General features: G+C 43.9%; 1 long non-coding RNA gene across 1 annotated transcript in view; it reads left to right on the plus strand.

Moving 5' to 3' along the window:
- Positions 1–2,358: 2,358 nt before the first annotated feature.
- Positions 2,359–15,047, plus strand: part of LOC120396083 — a 31,323-nt gene continuing 18,634 nt past the window's right edge. The window contains exons 1-2 of the long non-coding RNA XR_005592967.1: positions 2,359–2,474; positions 12,676–12,732. This is a non-coding gene — a long non-coding RNA (uncharacterized LOC120396083). The remainder of the gene's footprint in view (positions 2,475–12,675; positions 12,733–15,047) is intronic.

Raw genomic sequence — 15,047 nt, forward strand, 5'->3', positions numbered from 1 at the left:
GCCGCAGCATCGCGTCTACCAGCAGTATTCAGTACACATAGGGTGACATTTAAAAGAGTCAAGAGATGATTTTTTTTCCTTTTCCTTCTGGGGGTGGGGGAGGGGGGTACATTGACGAGCTATGCCCTGAACCGCCGTGGACAATGTGTTTGACCGTACAGGTATTGGGAGATCAGCCAAGAATGCAAATGCTTTTCGGAGACTGCAGGAACTGTGGGATACCTTGCGTCCTCAGTCCCCCCTCCCTCCATGAGCGTCCATTTGATTCTTTGGCTTTCCGTTACGCTTGTCACGCAGCAGCGTGCTGAGTTTCTGCTACGCCGTCTGTCCGGAGATTTTTAAAAAATACTTTGGACCAGGCGTAACATTACAGTAATTCCCCTAATTAGATGCAGGAGTCTCCGAGCGAGATCACCCTGAGGACGGTCACTGAAGGAGATAGAGAGCGCATGCTGTGTGAAAGCCAGCACAAACCAGGGCCCTATGCAGCCGTGCTCAGGGAGGCAATGCTCCCTGAGTACCTCATGAAAGCCTGGCGCGGAAAGGTGTGCTACCACGGAGCACCCAATAAGGCAGCTCTCCCCAGGAACCTCCTGCAGAGGCTTTTCGATTACCTCCAGGAGAGCTTCGTGGAGATCTCCCAGGAGGATTTCTGTTCTATCCCCATATATATAGACCTCCTTTTCACATAGTTCAGATTCCTGTTCCATTAATAATAAAAGTTTACATGTTTTAAGCACTTTCCGACTGATCCTTCCCCTGATTCAGGGTCCGGGTTAACGGCCGGGAAGGGTTGGTAGGGGCTCTCCGTGAGGGTGATGAAGAGATCCTGGCTGTTGGGGAAACCAGCGTTGTAAGCGCTGTCACCTGCCTCGTCCTCCACAAACCCTTCCTCATCTTCCCCGTCCGCGAACATCGCCGAGGAACTGGCCGTCGACACTGTCCCATCGTCAAAGTCCATGGTCACTGGTGGGGCAGTGGTGGCAGGCTCCGGAGCGTCCGTTTGCCGCTTTGGTCTTCTGGTAGCCTTGTCTCAGGTCCTTGATTTTCAGGCGGCACTGCATTGCATCCCGGCTGGATCCTCTGTCTGTCATGGCTTTGGAGACCTTCTCGTAGGTCTTTGCATTCCGTTTTTTGGAGCGCAGCTCCTAAAGCACAGACTCCTCGTCCCACACACCGAGCAGATCCAAGACTTCCCGGTCAGACTATGCTGGGGCCCTCTTTCTATTCAGAGATTGCCTGGACTCCTCTGCTGGAGAGCTCTGCATCGTTGCCGGTGCTGCTGAGCTCGCCCCGATGTCCAACCAGGAAATGAGATTCAAACTGGCCAGACAGGAAAAGGAATTCAAATTTTCCCGGGGCTTTTCCTGTGTGGCTGATCAGAACATCCAAGCTCGGGCTGCTGTCCAGAGCGTCAACAGAGTGGTGCAGTGTGGGATAGCTCCCGGAGCTACTAAGGTCGATTTCCGTCCACACCTAGCCTAATTCGACATGGCCATGTCAAATTTAGCGCTACTCCCCTCGTCGGGGAGGAGTACAGAATTCGAACTAAAGAGCCCTCTATGTCGAATTAAATGGCTTCCTAGTGTGGATGGGTGCACGGTTAATTCAAATTAACGCTGCTAAATTCGAATTAAAGTCCTAGTGTGGACCAGGCCTTACAAGCTTACAGCAGCACAGATGTACTGATACAGCTGCGCCGATGTAAGATCACTCGTGAAGCCACATTATGCCGACAGGGGAGTGCTCTCCCACCGACATAATAAAACCAGCTCAATGAGCAGCAGTAGCTATGTCAGCAGGAGAACATGGTTTTTTTCACATCCCCGAGCAACAAAAGATATGCCAGCATAGGTGCTAGTGTAGACATGGCTCTAAGTGTGTGCTGAATGCCAGAAAGCAAAGCAAGGGTAATTGCAGTCTCTCTAAAACACTGCTACAAACTCAGTGCTCAGACTCCTGCGGCGTCCACAATGCCAGTCAGATGTAATTTTAGAGGGAGTGTATTGCTTGGAGGTGGTGTCAGTTTATTCAGTCACTACCCTGCCCCTACCTGGAGGCTCCTGCTCAAACTCTCCTTGTGAGACTCCCACTGCTCCATCTAATGAAGCTCACACACACTCTCCCTTCTTTCCTCCCAGCCATTCTCACTCCTACCATATTCTTCCTGCTTAAATAAAGGAAAATGTACAGTTTATTGCCACTTTTCCAAACCCCAATGCCTTGATTACTGAGCTGAGTAAAAGCTTGCTTACATATCCCTAACAGGGGCCCTGATTCTATATCCTGCATGCTGTGGCCTATACACAGGAAGTAGTAGAATGGAAGGTGAGGAAAGATGGTGGGAGTGTTTGCAAGAGCAAAAGAGAGCTCTCCATTACTGCGGTCTTTTTAATCTGTGTAACTGCATGTGGCTTGCTACAAAAGTGAACTAGAAGGCAATGGGCTGAAAGGGGCTCAGGAACACCGAACTAGTGAGTTTTAAAATTTTTGTCTGTGCTCTACTGTTTATTAGTAAAGTCAGCCATGACACAATCAGCCATTTTGCAGTTCTGCTGAAGTTGAACAGTGGATAAATTATATTGACTCAGTGAATCAGTTTTTCTTTGCAAATCACAGTCTTGAAGACAAACAGGGACTTGTGTTGTGAGTTCTTTAGGCAACTGCACATACAAGATACTTAAACATTTGACAGGGCCTCACTTGGGAAAATGTATGCTGAGGCTGTTGCAATAGCAGGAGCAATATTGTATTTAAAGTTAAACTGGTCATTTTGGAAGAGAAGTGACTTTGTAATCATAATCTAAACCATAAAGAATCATTTGGTGGCTGACATTCACAGAATGTTGTGAATCTGGAGTAAGTGTAAATTGGCCGCATTCAGAAGTGATATAAATGGTGGTGTATGATTAAACACTGATAAGAGGACATAACTTAAAGACTGAGGGAGTAGAAGGACAGATTTGCATCAGGCAAAATTCCTAATGGAAAGGTATATAAAAAAGCAGTAAAGAGTTAAACCAGGGATAATCTCAGTCATTGCTAGAGTTGGCCAGGAAACCAAAATTCAGTTCTGAGAATATTTTCAAGTTTTTAGAAATATTTTTTTATTCTGAATCAGAACAAAAAGCCAAAAACTCAAAAAAAATTGCAGAATTTCAGTTCTACACAATATTTTGTATCTGAAAAACTGAAATGTGTTTTTTCGGAAACAAAATATTCTCCCCAGGATTCTCGGCAGCCTGCCTGTGTTGCAATTATAAGTTGTTACTTTAATTTGCAAGAGGTTTCCAGGTCCTGCATGCAGGCTAGGGGACTCTGTAGGAAAGCACGCAATCAGAGTCAGTCCACTAAGAGGTAGCTACAACAAAGTGAGGTGAGTTGTGCCTCTCTGCCTTAGAGAGCATCCTTCTTTCTCGCTCTGTGTTTTGTTTTTTAATTCCTGTGTGTTAAAGTTCATAAGAACAGCTGTACTGGGTCAGCCCAAAGTCTATCTAGCCCAGTATCCTGTCTTCTGACAGTGGCCGGTGCCAGTTCTGGATTTTAAGAAATAAAGCATTGCTTTTTTTTCAATTTTCCAGTAAGAATACTTCATGTTTTTCTAACTTCCCTGTTTGAATGCTGTGAACATAAACTGCCTAGCAGGCTGCAGCAGAGCCTGGGACCCTGAAAGCCCAGGCAGCTCTTGACTGAGGCTGATGTGATTCTTGTCAATTTCCCAGCTACCCACTACTGACTAGCCCAGGTGATGCTGACCAGATTCATGTTGTCAAGTTAACCTTCCTGGGGCCCACTGAAAGTTCATCAACATTGAATCATTTCCACTAAACGTTTTGTTTTTGACAAATCAGCAAATTCTGACTAAAAATGTTTCATTGGAATGTTTCCTATCAGCTCTGCTTATTACCTCCACACAGCACTACCCAGCAACACATGGGTGTTGATAAAGAGATATCACAGAGAGAGAGAGAGAGAGAGAGAGAGAGAGAGAGATTTTTAGAAAGCATTTGAAAGAATGAACAAAATTGAGCACAACTCCATTAGAATCTATCACATTCCCTTTTATCATGCAAGCAACTCCCTCATCTCTAACAATGCTGCTTTGGAAGCATACACTACAGACAAACCGGGACCATCTCCCCCTGAATACTGAGTGCAAAAATGGATTTTATCCAAAAAGGAAAACTCAACTAACAGACAAAGATCCAGATCCTCAAAGGGTTGAGATAGGCACCTAAATTCCTTTGAGGATCTGGGCCCTGCTGCCTAAACATGGAGTCATTCAGAGGGAGAGACGTGGAAGAAAGGCACTTTTTGGAAACAGACTCTTTTCGCATTATTAACAGAGATGCAGGACTGATTTGCAAGCAGGAAGGGCAAATTCAGGGAACTGTACTAAACATCACCCAATAAAGTGTCAGATCAGATTAGCACCACCCAAGAGAGATTTGTGTGTAATGTACCCTCCAGCTCAACAGAAAATGACTCAAGTCAATGTAGCAGCATTACTATGATATTTAGTACTGAGACTTACGTAAGGGTTTGTTAGTTATATTAACTGTCACAGAGCCAGAAGAAATGGAAGTAAAATATAATTGCATGCTGCCCTGGCTATCAATTAACACTGTTGTTCATTTTAATTCAGTGAAATTAATTGCTTTTCAAGAGTCACTTAAGAGTAATCCTCTAGAGTAAACAAAACATTTTATTAAAAAATAATTTCTCTGGGCCTATTTCTAGCATCTCACAGCAACTGGTACATGCTGAGAATGACCTTTTTGCTTAGAACAATTTCCTAATGAGTGCTCCCCATGCATCCTCCCCCTTCTCCTTCCAACAATTCCTGAAGAGTCACCTGCTCCATGAAATATTTTGGCTTTAAAGCCCACAGGTCAGTCTGTGCTGGTTCTGTAACCTATTGTCCTGGAGTTGTGCTTTTAGGCTGGGACAGAATCTCTTATTTGTTTGGCACATTATAATATAGGGCTGGGATTATCTTCATGATGAAATAAATAGTAATATATGTCATGACTGAGTGGGTACCAAACCGTGGAACTTTCCCAAGGTCAGATACTGAATCAGCAGCAGAAGCAAAAATAAATCTAAGAACTTCTAACTTTCAGTTCAACCACAACACCTTGTACCCTGGCCTCCTGTATTTACTGGTTAATACACAGAAAAGCTTAAATGTAGTTCAGTATAAGGTCTCTCCTGTCAGAGACAATGTTTAACTGAATGTGAACCAATTTAAAAAATATTGTCTCTCTGACCACTACCTGTTCTTTCAGAGCCTGATTGCATGCTCATTAAGTCAATGGAAGTCTTTCTATTGATTTTAGTGGGAGTAGGACTGGATCCTAAGTGAATGTTCTTGGGTTTTAAATAAAAGTAAAAAATGTCAGTTTCATATACGTATCTCCCTCCTGCAGGATGATACGGAGTTAAGTTGCAGTACCCGGACATTGAGTTTATAATTATGACTTGCTGCATCTTATGTAGAACACACAGCAGCTCTGGAACTAATTGTTCAATGAAGCAGAGATTTTAAAGACGATACTGTACCTGTTGTACATATTGGGCTAGAGACAGTCTATCCCTTTTCAACTTGATAGTGCCTTGTTTTGGGATGGCCAGTTGGGAATAGAAAAGAGGGATTGATTTGATGAATCCCAAATGTGTATTCTTTAAATGGGAAAAGAGAGTTCTCCATTTTTCCTGTGTACATAATGCATGACTTATTTAAATTGTCATTCCTAGTGCGTGTAAAAAGATGAATGTGTAACCCAGAGGAAATGGAGCATTATAGAAATCTCGCATGATACTTGGCATAAGTTTACTGCATCAATATTTTCAAATGATTAGGATCTGATTGTCAGTCAAGATATGACTGTTTTCAGCACTTAAACACTGAGGTCTACTATTACAGACCACTATTAATGGGATTTATTACTCTCAATGTGAACTTTCAGCTCTTAAAAACACTGAGAAAAGTAAAAGGAATAGAAATAGTCTCAAGTAAATGGAAAATAAATTCTTAAAAATATTTAGAAGTGAAACATTCTAGGGTTTTTTTTACTCATTTTAGATCAGATTTGTAAGAGGGTTTAATGTGTAGGTAAAATATTTGCCATTATTTCATTATTATTACTGTCTCAAAATCTGATGTGTTGTGAATTTTTCTGTAAGTGTATTACTCAGCTAGGTGTCACTTCAGGAAAGTATTCCTATTCCAGACAGAACATTAAGTATATTCTTAAATCCCATTGAAGTGTCTGGGTCTTAAGCATGTGCTTAACTGCTTTCTTAAATCAGGACCATCGGGCTCTATTGTGTCTAATGCACAACCCACTTGTAGTTTTATTTCTCTCTTTATTTCTATTTATTTTACTAAATAAAGCCCCCAACCCAGTCTCTGGGCTCCTTGGATAATTGTTCAAAATATTCAGTTATACAGATAAATAAATGGATTATCTCAGCCACTCCCTAGACAACAGTACCCTGGTCACAGCCAAAAGGAACTAAAATTATAAACCCTCACTTGCCTCACAAATCTCCCCCTTCTGAAAAGCCAGGGAGAAAAGACAGGGCTTTGCAGTGTGCCCTGAAGGTCAACAAACTAAGACTCTTTTGGAACCAGGGAAGAGGAGTGAATTCCAAAGGCAAGGGCCTCTCATGGAGAACAGCAGGAGGGCTCCCGCTCCAGGGCCCTAACTGAGCAATATGGCAGTGGGGGACTGAAGATATGCACCATCTCAGGAACACCAAGAGGCATTAGGCCTGAAGCAGACACAATGCCTCCCAGAAAATCCAATCCTGCCAGGGGCTGAGAGCCCACTAGCCAGCAGGAGTTAATTACAGAGTCCCTTGCCAGGTGAGGCCTAAAGCTGTAGAGAATGCAGTGGCAATACAGCTGCTACCCCACCCTAGAAGAGGGTCCAGTGTCCATGCCCTTATGCACATAGCCAGCTCCCTGAGAGAGTACAGGTGTAAGGCCCTGGCCCTGGCCCTGCCTTTCTTCCCTGTCCACTCTGGTGCTGGCAGTGGTCCTAGACTCGCATAGGCCCAAATCCTGAGCTGTGGCCAAGGAGCCCACAGCGTAACTGATGAGACCAGGGTTTAAAGCTAGCTTTAACCACCATGGTGCCCCCTAGTTACTATTGATGACTAGCTTCGCACAAGGCCAGTCCCCAAGAGTACACTGGAGCAGCTTGATGACTCCTGTGCCTAGCACCAGCTGCCAATAGTGCAGGGAAGCCTCACCCATTTCCCCTTTTTTCTAGTCATGTGCCACCTTTCTGGTGGGCAAGAGAGAGGACAGCATAGGAGGTGGCTCTATGCTACTGAATGTCAGGAATCAGGGCCTGCAGCGGACCCAGTTTTCTGTTACCAGATTTGCCCGTTACTTTGGGGTACACTCATTTATTAGGGTTACTCTTCTGGGGGGTGTTCTGTAATTCTGTCAATGTACAGCTTGTGTCACTTGTGTTCTCATACGGAGCTCTACTTCTCCCTTCTGCAAGTTCCCTCCCAATGGAGCTATCCTGCAGGACCTAGGTTCCCCAGGGCAGGGTCCTTCCAGCCCCAGAATCAGACGAACACACACACACACACACATTAACAGAGCGTGTCTGAGAGGACCGGGTCAATCGGCACTAACAAGCTGACCCATTATATGTCCGTGGACTCAGCAGGCTGGGTCGAGCAGCACTTCCAAGCTGCCACCTTCCTATGCAACAGATTCAGCACATCCCTATCCCCACTTTCACATTACAATTGTTCTGGTAGTAACCCACTTGATGAGCAAACTCCTCAGGATTTTTGGCTGCTACAGGGATCTTTAGCTTAGGTAGGAGGAGCATTGCTGCAAAGCAAATGGGGAAACCAAAACCACAAAACAGAGAGAGAGTGAGGGAGAGCAACCAGCTTAACCATAAAAGTTATTTATTGCCAGGTCATAACCATACAAAGAGAGCCAAACAAACAAAACAGTACAATATTAAATCTAGCTTAAATTTGATTACAAAAGTCAGGTTTAGAAATCTATACCTGATCATACAAGTCAGGGTTAGAAAGCTATACCCAGAGTAGGAAAAAAAAAAACCAGAGAGAGAGAGAGTTGGGTTCTCACCACTCTGTGAAGCTTGAACCAATCGGGGGTCCCAAGTGTTGGTGGTAGCTGAGGCTCTGGAGTGCTGGAGACAGGCAGAAGCCACAGCACGATCAGTCAGGAGAAGATGAAGTCCCAGGGGAACTGATGCAGATTTTGGATCCAGGCATCAGAGCACTTACTTGAGCGTGGGTAGGGGTTTTTTTTATAGAGAAACAACAATGGTTCAAGGGAGAACACTAGATTTGTTTACGGGTAAACTGATGGCTCAAAGGAGTATACCAACGTTGTTTTGTTCAGGCTAGACCAGGGATCTCAAACTCAAATTACCACGAGGGCCACATAAGGACTAATCTATTGGCCCAAGGGCTGCATCACTGACACCTTTTCATATAAAAGTACAAAAGCCCCCCACCTCCACTGCCCCCGACCCCGCCACCATTCCACCCCTCCCTGAGGCCCTGCCCCTGCCTTGCCTCTTCCCACCCCTTCCCCGCCCACATTCCAACCCCTTCCCCAAATCCCCGCTCCTGCCCCACCTTTTCCCCGCCTCCTCCCCTGAGCGCACGGCTCCCCGCTCCTCCCTCCCACTCCTGGCAAGTGCTAAGCACTGCCAAACAGCTGTCTGGTGGTGGGAAACATTGGGAGGTAGGCAGAGGAGCGGGGACATGGTGCGCTGGGGGGGAGAGGGAGCAGGTGGGAGGGGATCTTGGCGGCTGCAGGAAATAACTCTGCCGGCCGTGTGTTTGAGACCCCTGGGCTAGACAATAGGAACTGATCATTCCTGGCTATGGGCGGTGTTCCTTCCAGGGAGCTCACAGTGCAATTAGGCAGCTTCCGTATTTTGGATTTAAAGGATTTATTACTAGAATTGGTCTGATAACTGCTGAGCTGGGTGTGTGCAGGCAGGTTCGTTAACATCTGGAGCAGAGATCCCCCATCATGCCGTGCTTCCCTGCTTTTCTGGTCCCAGAGTTCGGTGCGGTTCTTGCCTTGGAATCTCTGTTCTCCATTCTGTATGCTAATGGAGATGCCTCCCTGTCTCATCTCCGATGCAAAAGAGGCTAGGGGAGGTTCCTTAATCCTGTCACCCTTGTGCAGTGGGGTATAGGTGTGTCTCCCACTAGCTTTTCATTGCTTTTTGTAAGTCTTTTTTCTGATCGGTTTTGGTTCAAGCAGAGGCTGAGGGTGGGGGTCCTTCATGAGTCAGACAGGCTGGGTACTGCGCCCTGGTTCCCCAAGAACACAGAGCTGACAGGTAACACTTCAGGCAACCTAACAAGCACAGCCGGCCTGTAGTTGACTGCATGACTAGCTACCATTTGATTGGTGGGAAGAGTCATCAGATCAGCTCCTAAGCCCAGCAGCGGCAGTTTGGTGGCTGCTTAAAGCATTTGCCTATGGCTGTGATAGTTCTTGTGCCTGCTTGTTCCCAGCCTTGCCCTTGCACCCGGCCTTGGACCCAGCCTTGCCTCACTCTAGGTAACCCAGCTCTGTTCTTGGCTCTGGCTCTGACCTTGGGGCTCCTATTCCTTGCTACTGACTCCCTCTCTAACCACTGAGCATGACTCCTGCTCTAACCAGTATATGCAACCACCCATGTCCCAGTGTGTAATACTGAAGGATCCCTCGTGTAGTGGAGAGACGCTCCCGTGGCTAGCTATGCTGGCGTTAGAGCTGCTTTGTGCTGGTGGTATAGCACAAAGCAACCAGAGTGCACAATCTGCCTTGCGGTCTCTGCACTCAGGAGAACACACCTGTCAAATTGTGCCCATCCCCTGCATGGGTAAACAAGAAAGGGAGGTTCCCTGTGCTTTTTCCCTCTTTGTGAATGTGCACAGAGCTGGGTACAATCCTGCCCATGTTTTACAAAAATTATTGCTTATTAAATAAAATGGGCCAAATTCTCAGCTGCTGTAGATTGTCCTGGCTGCACTGAAGTCAGTGGAGCTATACTGATTTACACTAACTGGGGATGTGACCCGTATTTGTATATGGAGTGTGTCATTTAAACTATGGCTTGGCAACAGATCAAGTTTCGAAGCTTCATGTATTTTCTGATGAAAATCTTGGTGAAATAAAGCACATTTGTAATGCTGTATCAAATTTTTTGCTGTAAAATGTAAGGAAGTGGTGCTAACAACTACAGGTCCCACTGAGCAATACCAAATTTCTGCGAGAAAGCAAGGCAAACAGTGCCCTCTATAGATAAAACTGTGATCATTACAGCTCTCCCTCTGACCCTCAGAAAATAACCCTGCTACTGCAACTCCACAGAAGCTGCAAAATGCTGAAATAATAATAAAATAATTCATAAAAAGACCGATGTTTTGGAAGAACTATTTCTTTGCTCATTTATTTCCCTACATTACTATTGTTCAGTGATATAATGAAAATCCATTACTGTACAGTTCTAGGCTTGTATTTTTAAAAGCTTTAAATAATTGTGTCTAAAATCCTGTTTTGTTTAGACTAAACTCCTCTTTGTAATCAATAGGCTGACCCACTTACTATTATTATTAATTTGTTTCTACTGGCATCTTCAATGCACTGACCAAACTTAGATTGTAAGCTCATCACGGCAGGGACTGTCACTTTGAGTGTCTGTACATTCCCTGGCACAATCGGCCCCCAATCCATGATGGGGTCTCCTAGGAAAAACCACAGTACAAATAATAATAAAAATAGGCATAATCCCTGCTCGGAGGTGTTTACAATGACTAGCTGTAGTACATAGAATGAATTGTAAGAATAGACTCTGGGTTTTTTGGAGGTAATAAGTTTTTTTATGTTATCTGGTCTTTGTTTAAACATATATAAAAAGCATATTTAACTAAGAAAAGACCAAATCCACATGGGCTTCAGATGTGTAGCTGCGTGTTTATTTTATGGGGTATTTTGCAATGAAAGGTCCAACCAGCGGATCAGTTCAGGAGAAAATATTTTAAATTTCAGTGTTTTTTCACTATGTCTTTACTGGATTTAAAACAAAAAATGTAAGCAGCAAAAAAAGCTCATAAAATAAAATAGTATAATGTAATAAAATAACAGCCAAGCAACTTTTATTTTGCAAAAACAAAATCCTTGATTGCGACCCCATTCTTGTCCAACACCCCATCCCTAGAACTCTCACTCACATCTGTGTTTTGTTTACATAAAAGTAAATTCCTCCCATGGTACAGGAAATCCCTCGATTGTCATTAATCCTATAATTGAGTGTTCCTATCATTGCAGTTTCTGGCATAGCAGTTTAGCAGACTTTTCAAATTGGGACACAAGCTTTCCCCTCTTCCGAGGATCAGTCTCTTTGCACAGCCAAAGACAATTGTGGTCTGTTTATTAAAAGATTTAGATGTCTTATGCATAAATGAGATTTCATATAGGGCTCAGTTCTGCCTTAAAGGCACAGACGTGCTGGGGACACTCCACAGCCATGGTGGCCAAGGAGGAGCACTGACACACTGAATGCTTCCTGGCGTTCTCTGGGCTGCTGGGAAAGCATGCACACTGCTACACCTCTTTATATGGTTCATCATACTTTACCCTGTACATTGGTCCTGTTTCATAGCCCAGAGGAGTCTGTGTATTCCTGAGAAAATATAAAAGGCAACTTCCCTTAGCAACTATGCTGACCTTCAAGTGGGCTATGAATCTGTGCAAGGTAAAGCCTGGTTCTTTCCCCTATAGCTGTGCACCTGCACTAGCTCAATTGTTGTGTGTGACTCCAGCGGGTACTCCAGAGCTTTCTTCTTGGGGAGAAAGTGGAGAAGGAGTGCATCTAGTTATGGCACAAAACATAAACAGCACTGGCCAGAATTTGTAAAGGGCTCTCAGCATCTAGCAGTTGTTGTTGTTCGCAGTGGGTGTTGCTTATTCAAAATCTGGTCTCAAATATACAAATACAGATTTCATAAAGCCACATAAAGTTAATAAAAATCACCTATTAAACCTAATACATACATTGAATCCATCTAAGATGTATATGGGACCCATCACACACTTCAATGTATTTTAGCCCCACAGCACCCCATTTACAGATGGGGAACTGAGGCACAGAGTGACTAAGTGACTTGTTCAAGGAGACATAGGAAGTCTGTGGCAGAGCAGAGGCTTGAACCTAGGTCTTCTAAGTCCTAGGCTAGTGCCCTAACCACTGGACATCCCTCTCTCCTTTAATGTACCTAAATGTCAAGCAATTGAGTGGTCTCAAAATTCTCTTATCAATTGTCTGCAATACCCAGCAAACATAAGCTAATTCCTTCTCACTTTTGCCCCCAGCCCTACCCCGACAAAGTCAAACAGTAAAACTACACTGGCAAAGTTCAACTGCCAACCCAGCTAATATTAACATAGAATTATACAAGTCTGTGGCCTGGTCCTTAACCCTGATGGCAGTCCCACTGATTTAAGGACTACTCACACAAGTAAGGATTTGCAGGATCAGGCCCATGCTGTTCAATTCCTTAAAACAGTATGAAAAGTATCCCTTTTCCTGTGTCATACACTAGCATATGTACAATATTTGCAATATATGAACAACATTTATTTCTTATGTATGTGTCTTGCAGAATTAAACTCCCCAACCCAGCTACTTCAGATATGACCAAGAAGATAGCTCCTGCAAGGTAAATATGTAGATAAAGAATATTTTAACTTGTGAGTTTCCATAGACTTGTGTTTGTTGATAATGTGGCATGTTACCATTTTGCAAGTAGTGTACAGAAGTCAATGTAAGCAGGGAGAGCAGGGCTGGCCTCGGGTTTTCGACAGGGCATTATATTGTGTGTGGTCCATATGGACTAAGCACACTACTCTGGGCCTCCTTCCAAGAAGAAGCTCAAGTAAAGTTCCCTAACGCAGCTTGGATCATTGCAGTATAAGCATCTCTTCATACCATTGGTATTCCTTAACCTTGACCTGGAGTGATCACCTTTAGGAGTGAGACAAACAGTAGATCAGCCTGAAAACTCATTCAGTCCCTGGCCTCTTTGCTGAGATTGTCCAGGGATGCCAGTTGATGCCAACTGTGGTGGTGGTTTTTGTTCTTTGGACACTTCTCTGCTAAGAACTAGACTAAGACCTACCATCTAACTTCACAGATGGTACTGAACAGTCACTATGTACCAGCCTTGACCAGCTTTTAGCTGAGAAGAGAACATCCATTACTACTCCCCCAATCCATTCAGTATCCTGTGTTTTAATGTTGTTATATTTAATAAACCCTCCTTGCTTGTGTAGGTTCTTGTTGAAATGTTGCTTATTTCTATTGACCTATGGTTGTAGCAAGCCCTGAGGCATCATAAGGTTTCCCTGTGTTCCACACACACTAAATAAAGAGAAAAGAAAAAGAATGTATGGTATAAGAGACAAGCTAGTTTAGCTCCCCAGTCCTATGGCTTCCAAAAATTCTCTCTCAGGGAACTGTAAAACTTGAAATAATTTCCTGATTCAGGCACTGAATCAGAAAGATACTTAAGTCTGTGCCTAATGTTAAACCTCTGACTTGTCATTCAAGTCAATGAATACTTACTATGCCTAAAGTTAGGCACATGCTTAATTTTTACTTACCTAAAGAATTTAAAATATTCTGTCTCTTCCCTGTAATCAAACCTTCCAGAGGCAGCACTGCCCCCCTTTCAGAAGCGGAGGGGTGGGAAGACACCACAGCCACTGGTACCCACAAGAATGTTATAGATAGATCAGATAGTAAATGGGGGTGAATTTGCTGTCCTCAGCCGAAAGAAAAATGTTCTTAATTTGTATGGAAAAAAATATATAAACATAGACACAACTAATCTTTTTCCTGTAATCACATTAAAGACATGGGGTGAACCAAGGGACAAATGATATCAGTCATCTTAGATAAATGTATCACTAGCAGTCTGCTCAGCATGCAGGTGGGAATGTGTTACCATTACCGGTTCTGGAAGTATATAGGAATAACATCAGTCATGCACTGCTGGATAAAAGCCAAACTTTGGCTCATTCCCCAGCCAGTAAAGCAGAGCTAAATACCGACAAGGCTAACACCGGTCACTCAATCTGGCTTGCAATTCAAGGTTTTGAGTCCGATCCTGCATGGGGCTGAGAGCACCTTTGAAGGCAATGGGAGTGGCAAGCACACAGCATGTCACAGGATCTGGCCTTTAAGGAAGTTATGTCAATAAAGGGCAGAAGAAATCTGTATTTGATGGATTACTGGAGCCCAAGGATTATTATTTGGTTTTGGTAGCACCCATACTGTACTGTGTGCCATCCACACAGAAAAGAAGGCATGGTCCCTGTCCTAAGGACCTTGCAGTCTAGAGGGAGACAGACAAACACACAGAGGGCAAGGGGCGCAACATCTAAGTGGAGTAGTCAAGGATCTCAGCCAACATCTTGACAAAGTAAGGCTACGTTCTTTTTTTAATGTGGGCAATATGAGTTGGCTGAATTCTCCACAGGCAGCACAGCAGAAGTGGATTTCAATGGATGTTCTTTGTGGAAGAGCGCAGTATGTAAGAAGTCCAAATTCAGGGATGGACAAGCCTGCTGGAATGAGGGTTCACAAATTTCTTGAGCAATTTTTTAGTCTTGCAGAATTCACAATCTCATTCAAGATTGTGAACATTACTCCACCCCCATCCCCCAAATCCACCCTATGTTTTCTCCCTCACCTAGGGAGAGTCAGTTTAAAAGAAGCTTAACACTAAAATCAAAAAGAGAATCAGGGAAAACTGGACTGTTAAAATTATCCTACAATGCTATTATTGTGAAGTGGACCACTGACATCTAATTAGCACCATCAGTATAAAAGTCTAGTGTATTTTTTTAAGTCAACATGTAAAAAACAAAACACCACAACTCTTCTCCTTGCCAAAATCAGTAAGCTCTGTGCTACAAACAGCGGTGAAGGGGCAAATCTGAAGATAGCTCTTTTTTTTCTTTTGGCCACTTG

The sequence above is a fragment of the Mauremys reevesii genome, linkage group 1 (assembly GCF_016161935.1).
Source record: "Mauremys reevesii isolate NIE-2019 linkage group 1, ASM1616193v1, whole genome shotgun sequence".
NCBI lineage: Eukaryota > Metazoa > Chordata > Testudines > Geoemydidae > Mauremys > Mauremys reevesii.